Below are 14,967 nucleotides of genomic sequence, written 5' to 3' on the forward strand. Positions count from 1 at the left end.
AGGCCATTGTGAAGTTATTACTGTGTTTATCCTTATTTACTAAATTCTCTACAATGAATATTACTGCTACAATAAGAAAAATAAAAAATAAGTTATCCTTTAAAACATGCACACAGATTCATTCATTGGGAAAACATTATTTTATCAATAAAGAGATAAACAAATATCTAGCGAAAAAGGACAACTTAAAAACAAGAGTGCATTTGCATTTTTCATAAATTGAAAACTGAAAAGCACTAAGACGTCAAGTTTCTAGGGAGACCAATGCAACATATTAATAGTTATTTTCAGAAATCCTAATATAACAATGAAAACTCAGGAAAGGGAAAATCGTGACTGACAGCCAACTGCAAACACATGGAGAGCAAAGGCCTAGAAATCACAGTTCCTTTAACTCTGCTACTAACACAATAGGAGAGAAATTCCTCACTGAGGGGACAGTGGAATCCCATGCATAAGACAGGATACACAGTACAAACTGCACTAGAATCGGGGGTGATTTTCTTAGAAGAATTCTAAAGTTACAAAATTGCTGAAAAACTATTAAAACACTGACAGAAAGATTAAAACACACAGTCATATATATTATATAGAAACATATGAAGTCTGCTCCCATGTTGCATAGAAATACAAACATATTTGTTCATTTATAGGCACTGATTACTTTATCCCAGGTAGAATATTTCAATTAAAACAAATAATCAATATTACACTCCTCTTGTCAAATCTACTTGATAAGTTACTCTGCTATGTAAACATAATGTGTCTAAGATAGATCTAAAATTAGTGAAAAAAATCTTTTTATGGTTTCTTGAACTATTCTCAAAATTCAAAGCTTAATTTTAAAACAGATCTGAGAAGTAATTCTATACTACCTTTTCCCTCATGAAATAAACAACAGTCTATTGTCAAAATTCTGTCCTTAAAATGATTCACGAGCACCGTATCCTCACAAAACTGCTGGACAGCAAGGCACTATCCAGACACTGTGACCCAACAAATGAAACACAAGGAAGACAGTGACCCTATTCTGGAGGGCTTATAGTCTGTGTCAACACTGGGGTTTTTATTTGATTGATTCGATTGGGTAGCAAAATAAAATCAGTCAAGTACTTTCTTCTTTGAGCATTCTATAAGTCATGACTCTGCTGTTAGTGTCATGAGCAGGAAAGACTTAAGCATGACTTGATTAGGTCAACTAGTAACAATCATCACTGGAGAGTGAGTAATAAAGAAGTTAACTGATAGCAATGCTTCTCCATATATGAGACCTAAAATAAATCTACACTGATATCCAAAAGTAAAATGAGCAGATGAGGTCCCCAATGAGAAAAAAATCTAACAAGAAATCAAAAAAGTAAAGACTTTTTCTTTAACGATTCCTGGAAAGAGTGGAGCATAGTGGTGAAGAGCTCAGATGCTAGGGGAAAATATGAGGGTCTGAATTCCCACAGCACTGGGAAGCTTTGACACTGATATGTCAGTGAAATTCTCTGCATCTCAGTCTCCGATGCATAGACTGGGGACAACAACAGTACCCATCTCCTAGAACGGTCTAAGAATTAAGTTATTTTAAATATACAAGTTTAAATAAAATACATCAGATATTTAATATTACCCCAAAAGCACAAGGAAAAATGAAAACAGAGATAAATTGGAGTTCATTAAAATTTAAAACTTTGCTTCAAAAGACACCATCCAGAAAGTGAAAAAACAACACTCAGGAGAAAATTTTTTCAAATCATTTATCTGATTAGGAATTTGTGTATCAAAAATAAAATTCCACAGCTCAACAATAAAAAGACAACTCAATTAAAAAATGAATAAAGGATCTGAAAATATATTTTTCAAGGAAAATATACAAATGGCCAATAAGCACAATGAAACGATGTTGAATAACATTAGCTCTAAAGGAAATCAAGTCAAAACAACTAGGAGAAACCGCTTCACACTCACTACAATAGATTATAATCAAAAAAAGATTAACAAGCATTAATGAGGACACAGAGGAAGTGGAGCTCGCAGCCCTTGCTCGTGAGAACATAACACAGCGTGGCCTCTTTGGAAAACATCCTGGCATGTCCTCAGAGAATTGAATATTTGGTTTCTGAATGATCCAGCAATTCTGCTTCCTGGGCACAGAAGTAAGAGAACTGAAAACAAATATTCACATAAAAACTCCTACAGAAATTTTCACCATTACTTTTCTCCATTACTTTTCAGAGCCAAAAAACAGAAACAACCCAAATGTCTATCACGTGATGAATGGGTAAACAGAGGGGCCCAGCCATACAGTGGAATATTATTCAGCAATAGCAAAGCATAGAGTACTGACCCAGGGCCACAACGTGGACAAATATTGAAAACGTTACTCAGTGTGAAAGAAGTCAGTCAAAATAGACGGTTCCACTTACATGAAGTGACTCGATTTGCATGAAATGTTCAGCACACGCAAATCCACAGAGACAGAAGAGTGGCTCCCTGGGGCTTGGGGAGAATGGGGAAGTTGATAATGTCTGCTTATGCGTACTGGGTTTCCTGTTGGGGGGATGAAAATGTTCTAAGATTGACTGGGATGCACATTTCTGGGCATAGAGTAAAATCCGCTGTACATTTTAATGGGTGATTTGTATTAAAACTATTAAGAACAAAAGCACCTTGGGCTAGTACCTTCCATAGTAAATGAAAATTGCTAACATTTATTACAGGAAGAAGAAACTGCCCTCAGCATGAAAGCAGGAGATCAGCAAATATTAGTTAACCGAAATTGGACAAGAGCATTTCACTTGAAACTGTTACTGAGTGTACACGAAATATTCAGACATGACAAGGAAAATCAGTTTGACATCACGAAGAAGCATTCTGCTTCAAATGCAATTCAAGGATTCGGCAAGCCCAGCTGCTACAAATGACCAGAGAAGAAACCTGGTTCTTAAAACAAGCACCAGAGCCAACAAGGAAATGGTGGTGAGGAAAGCAGGCGGCCTAAAATCTGGAACAGTGTGCTACAAATAATTTCTCCACTGAAAATTCAAAAATAAAATGAAAGTGATGTAATGCTGTGTTGAACTCACGTGAATGGCCTTCCTGCAGTGCTTGACAGTTCTGTAACCCCGAATGACTCAGGAGAATCAGCATGGCTCCTGGGATTCCCCAAGTAACTTCCCACAAGCACGCTGACCACCATCATATCTGCCAGGGTTGAATTGCAGAGAAGAGACCAACCTCTGAAAGGCACAGGGAATGTTGACAAGGGAATAAAAGGCTGCAGTCAATCCTGGGACAGAGGCCCTGTGAGCAGAGGCCAAAAGGCTGCAGGTGAACTGGAGTGGCCCTGGGGCAGGAAGGGACCACAGGGAAGCATATTTCAATTATCTACTCTCTCTCCCTCGGGTAGGAGGGATAAAGCCTGCATCCTTCTCACCTGGAACTGTGGGTTCTGGCTGGTGGAAGTCTTACCGACAAGGAATGAATTACTCAAGACTGCGGAAAAAGGAAAGAAAGCGAGAGGGATTAGGGAGCCAACTCCACGAGTCTCTCAAATGCTCCCATATTTATTGTGTATAATCAAAGGAAAAAGTCATTAACAGTTGTGAGATAGTAGGCAGGAACTTGGGGAAAGAAGGGATGAGACAGAGATTGTAGACTCCACGATGAGTACTAAGGCTTAGTTTACCTTTAGGGAAGTCATAGGGTGAGGGGAACAAGGTACATTTTTTAGACATGTTTATTACAAAGCAGACCATCAGACCAGCCTGGTCCCTGTTTTGGGGATAATAGACTATCTAACACCAAGCAGGCCCGGCGTTTATAGCTGAGGGCCTGGGTCATTGCTGTGCAATAAGCAGAGTGCTATCTATACCCTCAAATATGTAAGCAAGGCATTGTCTCTCCTTTTTATGGCAAGGAGACAGAAGTGAGGATGCACAGGTGCTTGCTTTAAAGCAGTTACTAAGCACATTTTTTCTTCTTAAAGTTGACAGTCGGCTGGGATGTGTTACAATTTGTTAACCCAACCATGGGCTCCCACATGGAACCATTATGGAGGACATCCTAGGATGACAAATCCTGGCTCTGGGTCTTTTCCTGCCAGCTTCGGCCACTCCAGCAGGGTCTAGACACATCCCTGAATAACGATCCCACAGAACCACCTAAACTCTTAACTCCTGGTGCTTGAAAATTAATTTTAGCTCTACACAACTTTCCGTAGAAAAGTTTCAGAAATAAAAGATATTGTATTCTTTTTATATCTCATCATAAGACTGATTTTTCTGATTGCTCTAAGCTGCTTCTACATGGAAAAGCACCTAATTCTGCAGGTGAATTCAGTACTTTCCTTTGGGCATAACTAGACAGTCTGGGCTGTCTGACTTCTATTAGTCAAATACCGATACACTTAATTGATTTCTTTGTTCATCAATTTCAGCCTGGAGTTGAGGGTCTGTCACTATTTTCCTCAGCCCACCCTCTACTCTTTTCTCATCAACATCTCAGGCCTCCTGAAAACAAAACAAAGCATTTGTTTCCCTTCATCTACACTTTCCACAAAGGCAACAGGAATCATCATGCCTAGAGAATGAATTCAACACAAATGTTACAACAAAAATCTATAAACCTGAAGCAACTCCATCTCCAAATCATGATACACAATGACATGAGAGTAAGTGTGTCAGGTACAAAGCACGTGTGAGCCTGAACACCTCATTTCTATTCTTCAAAGGAAGGAAGGTTTTCATATTTTTTCTTATCATTCTTTGTCATTGTTTCTGATTAAGCCAAAAATTTTTTTATGAAATAATTAAGCACTGCAATAACAGATTTTCGCTGTATCAATTACAGAAGGAATTCAGAGGGGATAGGAAAACCCACCTCTGTAAAATATGCAAAATTCCTTCCCCTGTTAAGAACACGAATACAAAATTCAACAGAGAATTCAAATTCTTGTGGAGAGGACAAAAGCCACAGAATCAAAGCAAAGTCATTATTATGACTCAATCCAAAATTCACTGGACAAACATGCTCAATGCATTCAAATAATTTTTAAGGCACACTGCAAACCATTCACTTAATTATCTACAGGCAAGAGGAAGAATTTCCCTCTATAACAGACAACATAAATCAATAGGTTGCCCCACCAAACAAGGAACAAACATCAGGTTTTTAGCAGTTCTGATAAATCAGCAAGTTTTAAAGATCAAAATCCAAAAATTTTAAACATTCATTCACACCAGAATGAATCAAGCACTTTAAAAAAAAATAACCCAAAGAAACTAAACACATTGATCACGTACCTGGATCAATGAGAAATTCTTGTACAGCTGGAACAAAAAAAAACAGGCTATAGCCTTTTACTTGAAAAATAAAGCTACTTTTAAAGATAACTGCTAAAACACATTTCATCATTCATGTTGCCTTGAAAAATCTGAGGAACTTGTCTCTGATCAGAAAAGCAATTCTGAGTATTAGTATTTTACAATTCAGTGCCAGTTTGCTTTAGAAGAAAAAAGAAAAGCTACTGTTTCTCATCTTGCACAAAGTTTAAAGAACCTCCCTGCCTCTATCTCCTCTCATTTTCTAAGCTCATGCTCCCCAACCCTTCTGAAACAATTATGGGAACCTCTTATTCCCACCAATATGCCAAATCACAAAAGAGTATCAATTTATTTGTGTAAATATATATTTACACCTTGAACTGGAGGAGAAAGGTTTCAGAAGGCTATATGGAACTTATTGCTACATTCCTGAAATCACACACATACACGTTCACAGAGACACAGACATATACAAACTGAATTACTGGGCACTTCACAAGCTAAGGACTTACAACTTCTAGAAGATAACTTTGTAGTTAGTTTAAAATACAAAACGGTCAGCTTTTGAAAGCCTTGAAGATTGCAAAATCATCCAAATATCAATGAGATCCAATTAGCCTTCTCTGTAGAATGTAATTCCCCATGATGGCAAAGCAGACACTAAGAAGTAGTGGATCCAAGACTCGTGTTTTTCACTAGCTATGATCGTTTTAAAACACGTTAACAGATTTAGAAAGGTATGTCCCTACGACATTTATTCGTATTGAGATGGCATATGTATTCAATTGTCTATGCAGAAAATAGGACCCATGATGGTGTTTAAGAAATATTTTGTGTATTGAAATATTTATTTTAAAGTGCAGACAAGGAGGGTGGGTATTACTCCGTTGTAGAGGACCTGTTGAGCATGCATATGTTCCTGGCTTCAATCCCCAGTACCTTCATGAAAATAAATAAATACAAGTGTTTATTTAAAAATAAGAATAAATTTATATAAAAACATAAATGCAGACTAAAAACCACTGCAATCTAGGAGCCACAATTATAATAAAAAACAAGTGTTTCTATCAAATATTGACTAAACGCCAATCACAGAGACAACCACAAATCACACCTGACAAGCATCACGTGTGATTCTCAGCAACCCTACTAAGTAGACACGGATGAGAAACCAGGCTCTGCGGATGAGGAGACGGAGCTCAGAGGAGCCAGGGACGCTGACCGTCCTGCTTCCCGTGACACCACATCAGCCCAGGGAAAGCGCTGACAGAGCTGCACTGAGGGGACACCCAGCTGCATGGAACCTTGGGGGATTGGGGAGTCCTAGAAAATACTCTAAAGTGTTCAGTGAAAAACCAGCTCAAATATATTACACTGTGCTCCATCCTCTAAACACGGAACATGACTGAGACCTTTTTGATGCCTCCGTGTCCTTCCTGCCATCATCAGTTACGTGCCCTCTCAGCGCGACCAGTCATGAACTGGACCCCTTACGAAGTGCACCCCATATGCAGAGCTTTTAAAGCTGTTTTATGAAGTTTGTAAGACTCCGTCTATTCCTCACAAAGGCGGTCATCCAGCACTAGTCACCGGTGCGGATGTACCACCTGAAATCACACCTTTCTGCTTTTTAAAATCCCTTCATGTAATACAGAGTTTTAAACAGCAAAGAAGCAGCTAAACCACAGACAGTGGACAGCTTTTCACCAAACGGACTCGAACAGCCCATCGGAATACCTGGAAGCCCTTTTCTTCTATTAAACCCACTTCCAGGTACTTCATCTGATTGGTGGACTCGGCCTCTGACTGACCTACTCAGAGAGATCCCATCCTCACATCCGGGGGTGGGAGAGGACCCTGCTGCTGGGAGAAATCAGTGAGGAAGGTGGATATCGTCCAGCCACATCTGCACGGGTAGAAATGCCACATGCTCAGAAATTATACCGTCAGCACCCCTGGGCTCCCATGGACTGGTTTCACATTAACTAAACTTATGACACACTGATGCAAGAAAACCAGAAATTCAATTTATTAATGTAACAGGAGATGTGAAACTACAAAAGAGATTGAAATATCAGAGTTCAACCATGAGTACAGATTCTCCTCCATGGCCCAATCTCGGGCAGGCAGTCACATGGCAAGCTTGGACAGAAGCAGAGCAGGAAGAGTTTCTAGATTAACTCAATGGACTAAATTTCTGTTATAAGAACAGATCTACTGCCTGGAAAACAATTAACGCCAATCACGGGGCACACTTCATGGGCAGTGGCTGAGACACGACTGTGAGCCCCTGTATAACTCCCCTTTCCCTGTCCTTTCTGGTCTAACTGATGCAGAGGTACAGAGATCCAGGGATGCAGATACCTCTAAACTCCCAAAGCTCATCCCTGGGAGCCTGGAAACCAGATAGCCAGGGTTTAAACCCCAGCTCTGCCACTTACTAGCTCTGTTACCTTGGCCAAATTACTTACCCTCTGTGTGCCTCAATTTCCACACTGTAAACCTGGGATAACAATCAAATCTTTCTTACTCACTTGTTGTGAAGATTGAAGGATTCATTTCTGTAAAACTCTCAGAAAAGAATGTAGCATATTTTTGGTGCCCAACAAATGTCAATTTAATAAGAAAGTGATTTACAAGTCTCCCATCTAATCATCTTCTGTGTTTCATGGCTAGTCTGAGTCCCAAAGGAAATCCTTATTTCCCCTCTTATAAACTCTTGAGGAGCACCCTTCTCTTTCAAGCCACCACCTGTTTAAACTGAGGGAGGGGATCCCTCCTCCCCACTCCTCTGGTCCATGGGAGACTGCTTCTCCCTTCACACCCCTGACCACTGGCCCACGGCTAGCCCTCCTCACACTAACAGATTGAGGTGTGAGTCCGGGGAGACAAGCAGGGCATATGAAACCTTTCCTTTCCCTCCAGTGTTGGCCACCAATAGGAAGCAGCTGGGATGCTCAGCTCCATGGCAAGACACTCCTGTGCATTATGGGCCAGATCCTCTCAAGGGAATGCTCACTGTGGCCCAGAGTTACCTGGGACTGCGTGAGTCTCTAATTCTGGGACATAGTGTCATGACACTCACTCTCCCACAGCCCTGAATTTCATGGAGAATGTGGCTTCATCAGTAATAAAGGAGACATTTATCGCCTGCCTGTTCTTCTTTGTCATCTCTCAGTTGGCTGCTGGACACAACATGTGTATAAGTATTGGGTCCCCTTAAGCCCCAACATATATGAAGTAACAAAAAATCCTGTGGCTTAACATTGGTTCAGGGCGACTGTGTAACGGTCCTGACTCTGCTGATGCTAAATTATGTGTTTAGGAACTATGGAACTTCCTCAAATATCTTTCATCATAAAACCAGCTTTCCTTATTTTCCTGTTTCTCAGTAATTGCCAAAGACTATCAAATGATGGCTTCACACCAAACAGCAGTTAAGTTTATGAGCCCTCTTGACATACACACTGTGCTAAACACTTTACATAATTTCTTATTCTCACAATTCTACAAAGCAGAAATGAGTGTCCCCATCTCACAGACGAGGGAAAAACTCCGAACGAACTGACTCAGGATCACTTAGCTCAGTGGCAGCGCGTGCACGCAAACCCAAGTCAAAACACTACACCCCTTCGTATATGTACCAAATCTCCTACCACCCATTGACACACAGCGGTGGGGATAATACTTAGGGAACTCAGTACACTTTTCAGCTTTAAGGTGCTCCAGAGGCCTCTTCTAGCTCTTTTATAAAATCCCGGCTCACTGGTTTCTAACACTGCAAGAGAAGTCCGATGTTCGGAGCGCCGGCCAGGGCGGAGCGCCGGCGCAGAGCACGCAGCCGCACAGAGCAGCGGAGCTACCGGCGGCGCAGGCAGGGGGAGAGCGGCCCCCCGCCTGTCGGGCAGGAACACAACCCCTGACCGAGGTGCTGGGAGGGGGCACGACCCGCCATCATGCCTGTCCAGTCTGCAACATCTGACTGCGGCATCCGGAGGGGCAGTGACCCGCCCGCCCGCAGCAAAAGAGAGCTGCATCTGACCCCGTGTTAGGAGGAGGCGCGATCTGCTTGCCGACAAGTGCTGGGAGCAGCACAGAAGAGGGCGCCAACGGAGGGCCTATGAAAACAAGCTGAGCTTCCAAAACAGGACGAAGACAGAAGGACTTCACATTAAAAGCACACACACTCCAGGAGAACAACGACAACAACCCTTTTTTTTTGTTTGTTTTGTTTTGTTTTTTGTTTTTTGGTTTTTGGTTTTTGTTTTTGTTTTGTTTTGTTTTTAATCTGTTTTTACCTGTTCTATTTTCAATTACTCTCTTAATTTTTACTTCTTAATTCATTTCTATTTCTCTTGGATTTTGATGTCCTGTTATTGATTAGACACAGGCTTCAAACACATATATTCATCTCCCCACCCCCCTTTTTTATTTTTTAAAGGTTTTAAAAGGACGTCTCCACCCGATTAATACTCTACTTCAACCCGCTCTTCTATTATTCATTATACAATGTTTTCAAACCCTCTTTCTCCCTTCTTTTAAAAATCTTTCTCTCTCTCTCTTATTTTTTTCTCTTTTTTCTCTTTATTTTCTTTTTTCTTTTTTTTCTAAGTTCTATTCCTAAATAGGCATTAGATAGATAAAATTCTTAAGATCCAAAATAGAGAACTGATACTCCATAAACCACAATGCCAGAGAGGTATGAGCAAGATGAAGAAGCAGAGAAACCTTTCCCAATTAAAAGAACAAGAGGAATCCCCTGAAAGAAAGCTCAATGAAATAGACTTAAATAGCCAACTAGATCAAGATTTCAAAAAAGGAGTGGTCAAATTGCTGAAGGAATTAAAAGAGATAGTGCTTAGAGAAATAAAATATGTCAAAGATGAAATTGAAGCTATAAAGAAGAGCCAAGCAAAATGGGAAAACTCATTGACAGAGATGAGGAATGATCTAACAGCTGTGCAAAGCCGACTAGTTAATGCAGAGGAACGAATTAGTGATCTAGAAGACAGGGCAACAGAAAGCACCCATTCAGAAGAACTACAAGATAAGCAAATAAAAAATAATGATAATAGCATAAGGGACCTATGGGATAATATAAAGCATCCCAATCTTCACATAATAGGGGTCCCAGAAGGGGAAGAAGGATCAAAGGGGATTGAAAAGGTTTTTGAAGAAATCATGACTGAAAACTTCCCAAACTTAAAGAAGGAATCAGATATCCAAGTACAGGAAGCTCAGAGGGTCCCAAACAGGAAGAACCCAAATAGACCCACACCAAGACATATCATAATCAAGATGGCCAGAGTCAAGGATAAAGAAATGATTATAAAGGCAGCAAGAGCAAAGCAAAGAGTGAATTACAAGGGAACCCCCATAAGGCTCTCAGCTGATTTCTCTACACAAACACTACAGGCCAGAAGGGAGTGGCAAGATATATTCAAAGCCCTGAATGAAAAAAAAGATGCAGCCTATGATACTTTATCCAGCAAGGCTACCCTTTAGGATAGAAGGAGAAATAAAGAGTTTCACAGACAAAAAAAAAAAAAAAAGCTGCAAGAGTTTAGCAACACTAAACCCATGCTAAAAGAAATATTGAAATGGCTATTCTAAATTGAAAAGCAGCAGGATGCTACAGAAATGAGAAACGTACAGCTGGAAAGGTGATAACCCATGAATTACAAATAAAGAAAACACGAAATTATAAAAGAAGACATACAAATCACTGAGAGTGGGAGAGGGAGGCAGGGAAATATAGAATCTTTTTTTCTTTCTTTTTTAAATTTTTTTAACAGAAGGATGGGTTTGAGATCATGTTATTATCAGTTTAATAAAACCGGGTATAGGTTAATAGATTTACAAAAAAGGGTAACCACAAGTCAAAAATTTACAAGGGAGTCACAAAAATTAAATAAAATCCATGATAATAGAAAGGAAAATTACCAAACCACAAAAGGAAGAAGAAAGGAACAAAGAGGATATATCAATTCAACTGCAAAGATAAGTTCAAAATGGCAATAAACACACATCTATCATTAATTACTGTAAATGTTAATGGACTAAATGCTCCAGTCAAAAGACATAGAGTGGCAGAGTGGATAATAAAGCAAGAACCTTCAATATGCTGCATAAAAGAGACCCACTTTAGGGAGGACACATATAGATTGAGAGTGAAAGGATGGAAAAGGATATTCCATGCAAATGGAAAAGCCAAAAAAGCAGGTGTTGCAGTACTGATTTCAGACAAAATAGACTTTAAAACAAAGGCCATAAATAAAGATAAAGAGGGACATTTTATAATGATTAAAGGAGTGATACAAGATGAAGACATTACACTCGTTAATATATATGCACCCAATATAGGAGCACCTAAGTACATACAAGAATTACTAACAGAGATAAAGGGGGATATTGATGGGGATACAATCATAGTTGGAGATTTTAACACTGCATTAACATCACTAGACAGATCTTCCAGACAGAAAATAAACAAGGCAACAGAGAAATTAAATACTACAATAGAAAAACTAGATTTGGTGGATAATTTCAGAGCTTTACACCCCCCAAAAATAGAATATACATTCTTTTCAAGTGCACATGGAACATTTTCCAGGATCAATCATGTACTTGGGCACAAAAGAAACCTCAACAATATTAAGAAGATAGAAATTATCTCAAGCATCTTTACTGACCACAATGCCATGAAACTGGAAATCAACAACAGAGAAACAAAAGAGAAAAAAAGAAAAGCATGGACATTAAACAATATGTTATTGAAAAAAAAATGGATCAATGAGGAAATCAAAGCTGAAATTAAAAAATGCCTTGAGAAAAATGATAATGAAAGCACAACCACTCAAAACCTATGGGACAGCAAAGGCAGTGCTAAGAGGGAAGCTTATACCAATACAGGCCTTCCTCAAAAAAGAACAATCTCAAATAAACAAGTTAACCCAACACCTGAATGAATTAGAAAAAGAACAAAAAGCCCCAAAAAGCAGCAGAAGGAAGGAAATAATAAAGATCAGAGAGGAATTAAATACAATGGAGATTAACAAGACCATAGGAAAAATCAACAGAATCAAAAGCTGTTTTTTTGGAAAAGTAAATAAAGTCCACAAACCTCTGGCCAAACTCACAAAGAAGAAAAAAGAGAGAGCACAAATTAGCAAAATAAGAAAGGAAAATGGAGAAATTACAACAAACAAAATAGAAATATAGAATATCATATGAAAATATTATGAAAAAGTATATGGAACCAAACTGGATAACCTCAGGAGATGGACAAATTTCTGGAAACATACTGTCCACCAAAACTGAATCAAGAAGAAACTGAACACTTAAACAATCCGATCACTAGAAAGGAAATAGAAATAGCAATTAAAAACCTCCCTACAAATAAAAGTCCAGGACCGGATGGCTTCACCAGGGAATTCTACCAAACATAAAAGAAGAACTCACACCAGCCCTTCTCAAACTCTTCCAGATGATTGAAAAGGAGGGAATTCTCCCAAACTCATTCTATGAAGCCACCATCACCCTGATACAAAACCAGGCAAAGACACTACAAAAAAAAAGAGAATTATAGGCCAATGTCACTGATGAACATAAACGCCAAAATCCTCACCAAAATTTTAGCAAATAGAATTCAACAACACATAAAAAAGATTATACATCATGACCAAGTGAGGTTCATCGCAGGGACACAAGGCTGGTTCAACATACGCAAATCAATCAATGTAATACATCACATCAACAAGAGGAAGGACAAAAACCACATGATCATCTCAATCGATGCAGAAAAAGCATTTTATAAAATTCAACATCCATTTATGATAAAAACTCTCGCCAAAGTGGGTATAGAGGGAACATATCTCAACATAATAAAAGCTATATATGACAAACCTACAGCCAGCATAGTACTCAACGGTGAAAATCTCAAAAGCTTCCCACTAAAATCTGGGACAAGACAAGGATGCCCACTATCACCACTCCTATTCAAAATAGTCCTGGAAGTCCTAGCCACAGCAGTCAGGCAAGAGAAAGAAATAAAAGGGATCCAAATTGGAAAAGAAGAGTTAAAAGTGTCATTATATGCTGATGACATGTTACTATATATAGAAAACCCTAAAAGGTCCACACAAAAGTTTCTAGAGCTGATTGAAGAAATCAGCAAGGTAGCAGGTTACACAATTAACGTTCAAAAACCAGTTGCCTTTCTTTACACTAACGATAAATCAACTGAAAAAGAAAGTAAAGAAACACTCCCCTTTAAAATAGCACCCAAAGTAATAAAATATCTGGGAATAAATCTAACCAAGGAGGTGAAAGAATTATACACAGAAAACTATAAACCACTGATGAAGGAAATTAAAGAAGACTTTAAAAAATGGAAAGATATTCCATGCTCCTGGATTGGAAGAATCAATATTGTTAAAATGGTCACACGGCCCAAGGCAATCTACAGATTTAATGCAATCCCTATCCAATTACCCAGGACATATTTCACAGAACTAGAACAAATCATAATAAAATTTATATGGAATCATCAAAGACCTAGAATTGCCAAAGAATTACTGAAGAGAAAGAAAGAGGCTGAAGGAATAACTCTCCCAGACTTCAGACAATACTATAGAGCTACAATCATCAAGACAGCATGGTATTGGTACCAAAACAGACATATAGACCAATGGAACAGAATAGAGAGCCCAGAAATGAACCCACAAACTTTTGGTCAACACATCTCGACAAAGGAGGCAAGAATATACAATGGAATAAAGACAGTCTCTTCAGCAAATGGTGTTGGGAAACCTGGACAGCAGCATGTAAAACAATGAAGCTAGAACACTCCCTTACACCATATACAAAAATCAACTCAAAATGGATTAAAGACTTTAACATAAGAAAAGATACAATGAAACTCCTAGAGGAATACATAGGCAAAACATTATCTGACATACATTTCAAAAATTTTCTCCTAGAAGAAATTAAAGCAAGAATAAACAAATGGGACCTAATGAAACTTACAAGCTTCTGCAGAGCAAAGGAAACCAGAAGTAACAGAAGAAGAAAACCTATGGAATGGGAGAAAATTTTTGCAAATGTAACCGACAAAGGCTTGATCTCCAGAATATATAAGCAGCTCATACATCTCAATAAGAAAAAAATAAACAACCCAATCCAAAAATGGGCAGAAGACCTAAACAAGCAATTCTCCAAGAAAGACATACAAATGATCAAAAAGCACATGAAAAAATGCTCAATATCACTAATTATCAGAGAAATGCAAATCAAAACTACAATGAGATATCACCTCACACCAGGCAGAATGGCCGTCATTCAAAAATCCACAAATGACAAATGCTGGAGAGTCTGTGGAGAAAGGGGAACCCTCCTGCACTGCTGGTGGGAATGCAGTTTGGTGCAGCCACTGTGGAAAACAGTGTGGATATTCCTCAAAAGACTAGGAATAGACTTACCATATGGCCCAGGAATCCCACTCCTGTGCTTGTATCCAGAAGGAAGTCTACTTCAGGATGACACCTGCACTCCAATGTTCATAGCAGCACTATTTACAATAGCCAAAACATGGAAACAGCCTAAATGTCCAACAACAGGTGACTGGATAAAGAAGATATGGTATGTTTATACAATG

The 14,967-nt window shown here is 39.0% G+C and overlaps 1 protein-coding gene across 8 annotated transcripts in view; it reads right to left on the minus strand.

Annotated features, from left to right (window-relative positions):
- The window catches only part of LOC140701239 (uncharacterized), a 133,537-nt gene that overhangs the window by 99,942 nt on the left and 18,628 nt on the right, over positions 1–14,967 (minus strand). The window contains exons 2-3 of one of the 8 annotated variants that reach the window (XM_072976662.1): positions 3,075–3,227; positions 2,415–2,538 (exon numbers count right to left, since the gene is read on the minus strand). The exons of 6 other annotated variants lie outside the window; for them this stretch is intronic. The gene's annotated coding sequence lies outside the window, so the exon portion shown is untranslated. Of the gene's footprint in view, positions 1–2,414; positions 2,539–3,074; positions 3,228–14,791; positions 14,935–14,967 lie in introns of those variants that run through there. One more of the 8 variants, XR_012080211.1, reaches the window with a different exon arrangement.

Source organism: Vicugna pacos, chromosome 14 (assembly GCF_048564905.1).
Source record: "Vicugna pacos chromosome 14, VicPac4, whole genome shotgun sequence".
NCBI classification, from domain to species: domain Eukaryota; kingdom Metazoa; phylum Chordata; class Mammalia; order Artiodactyla; family Camelidae; genus Vicugna; species Vicugna pacos.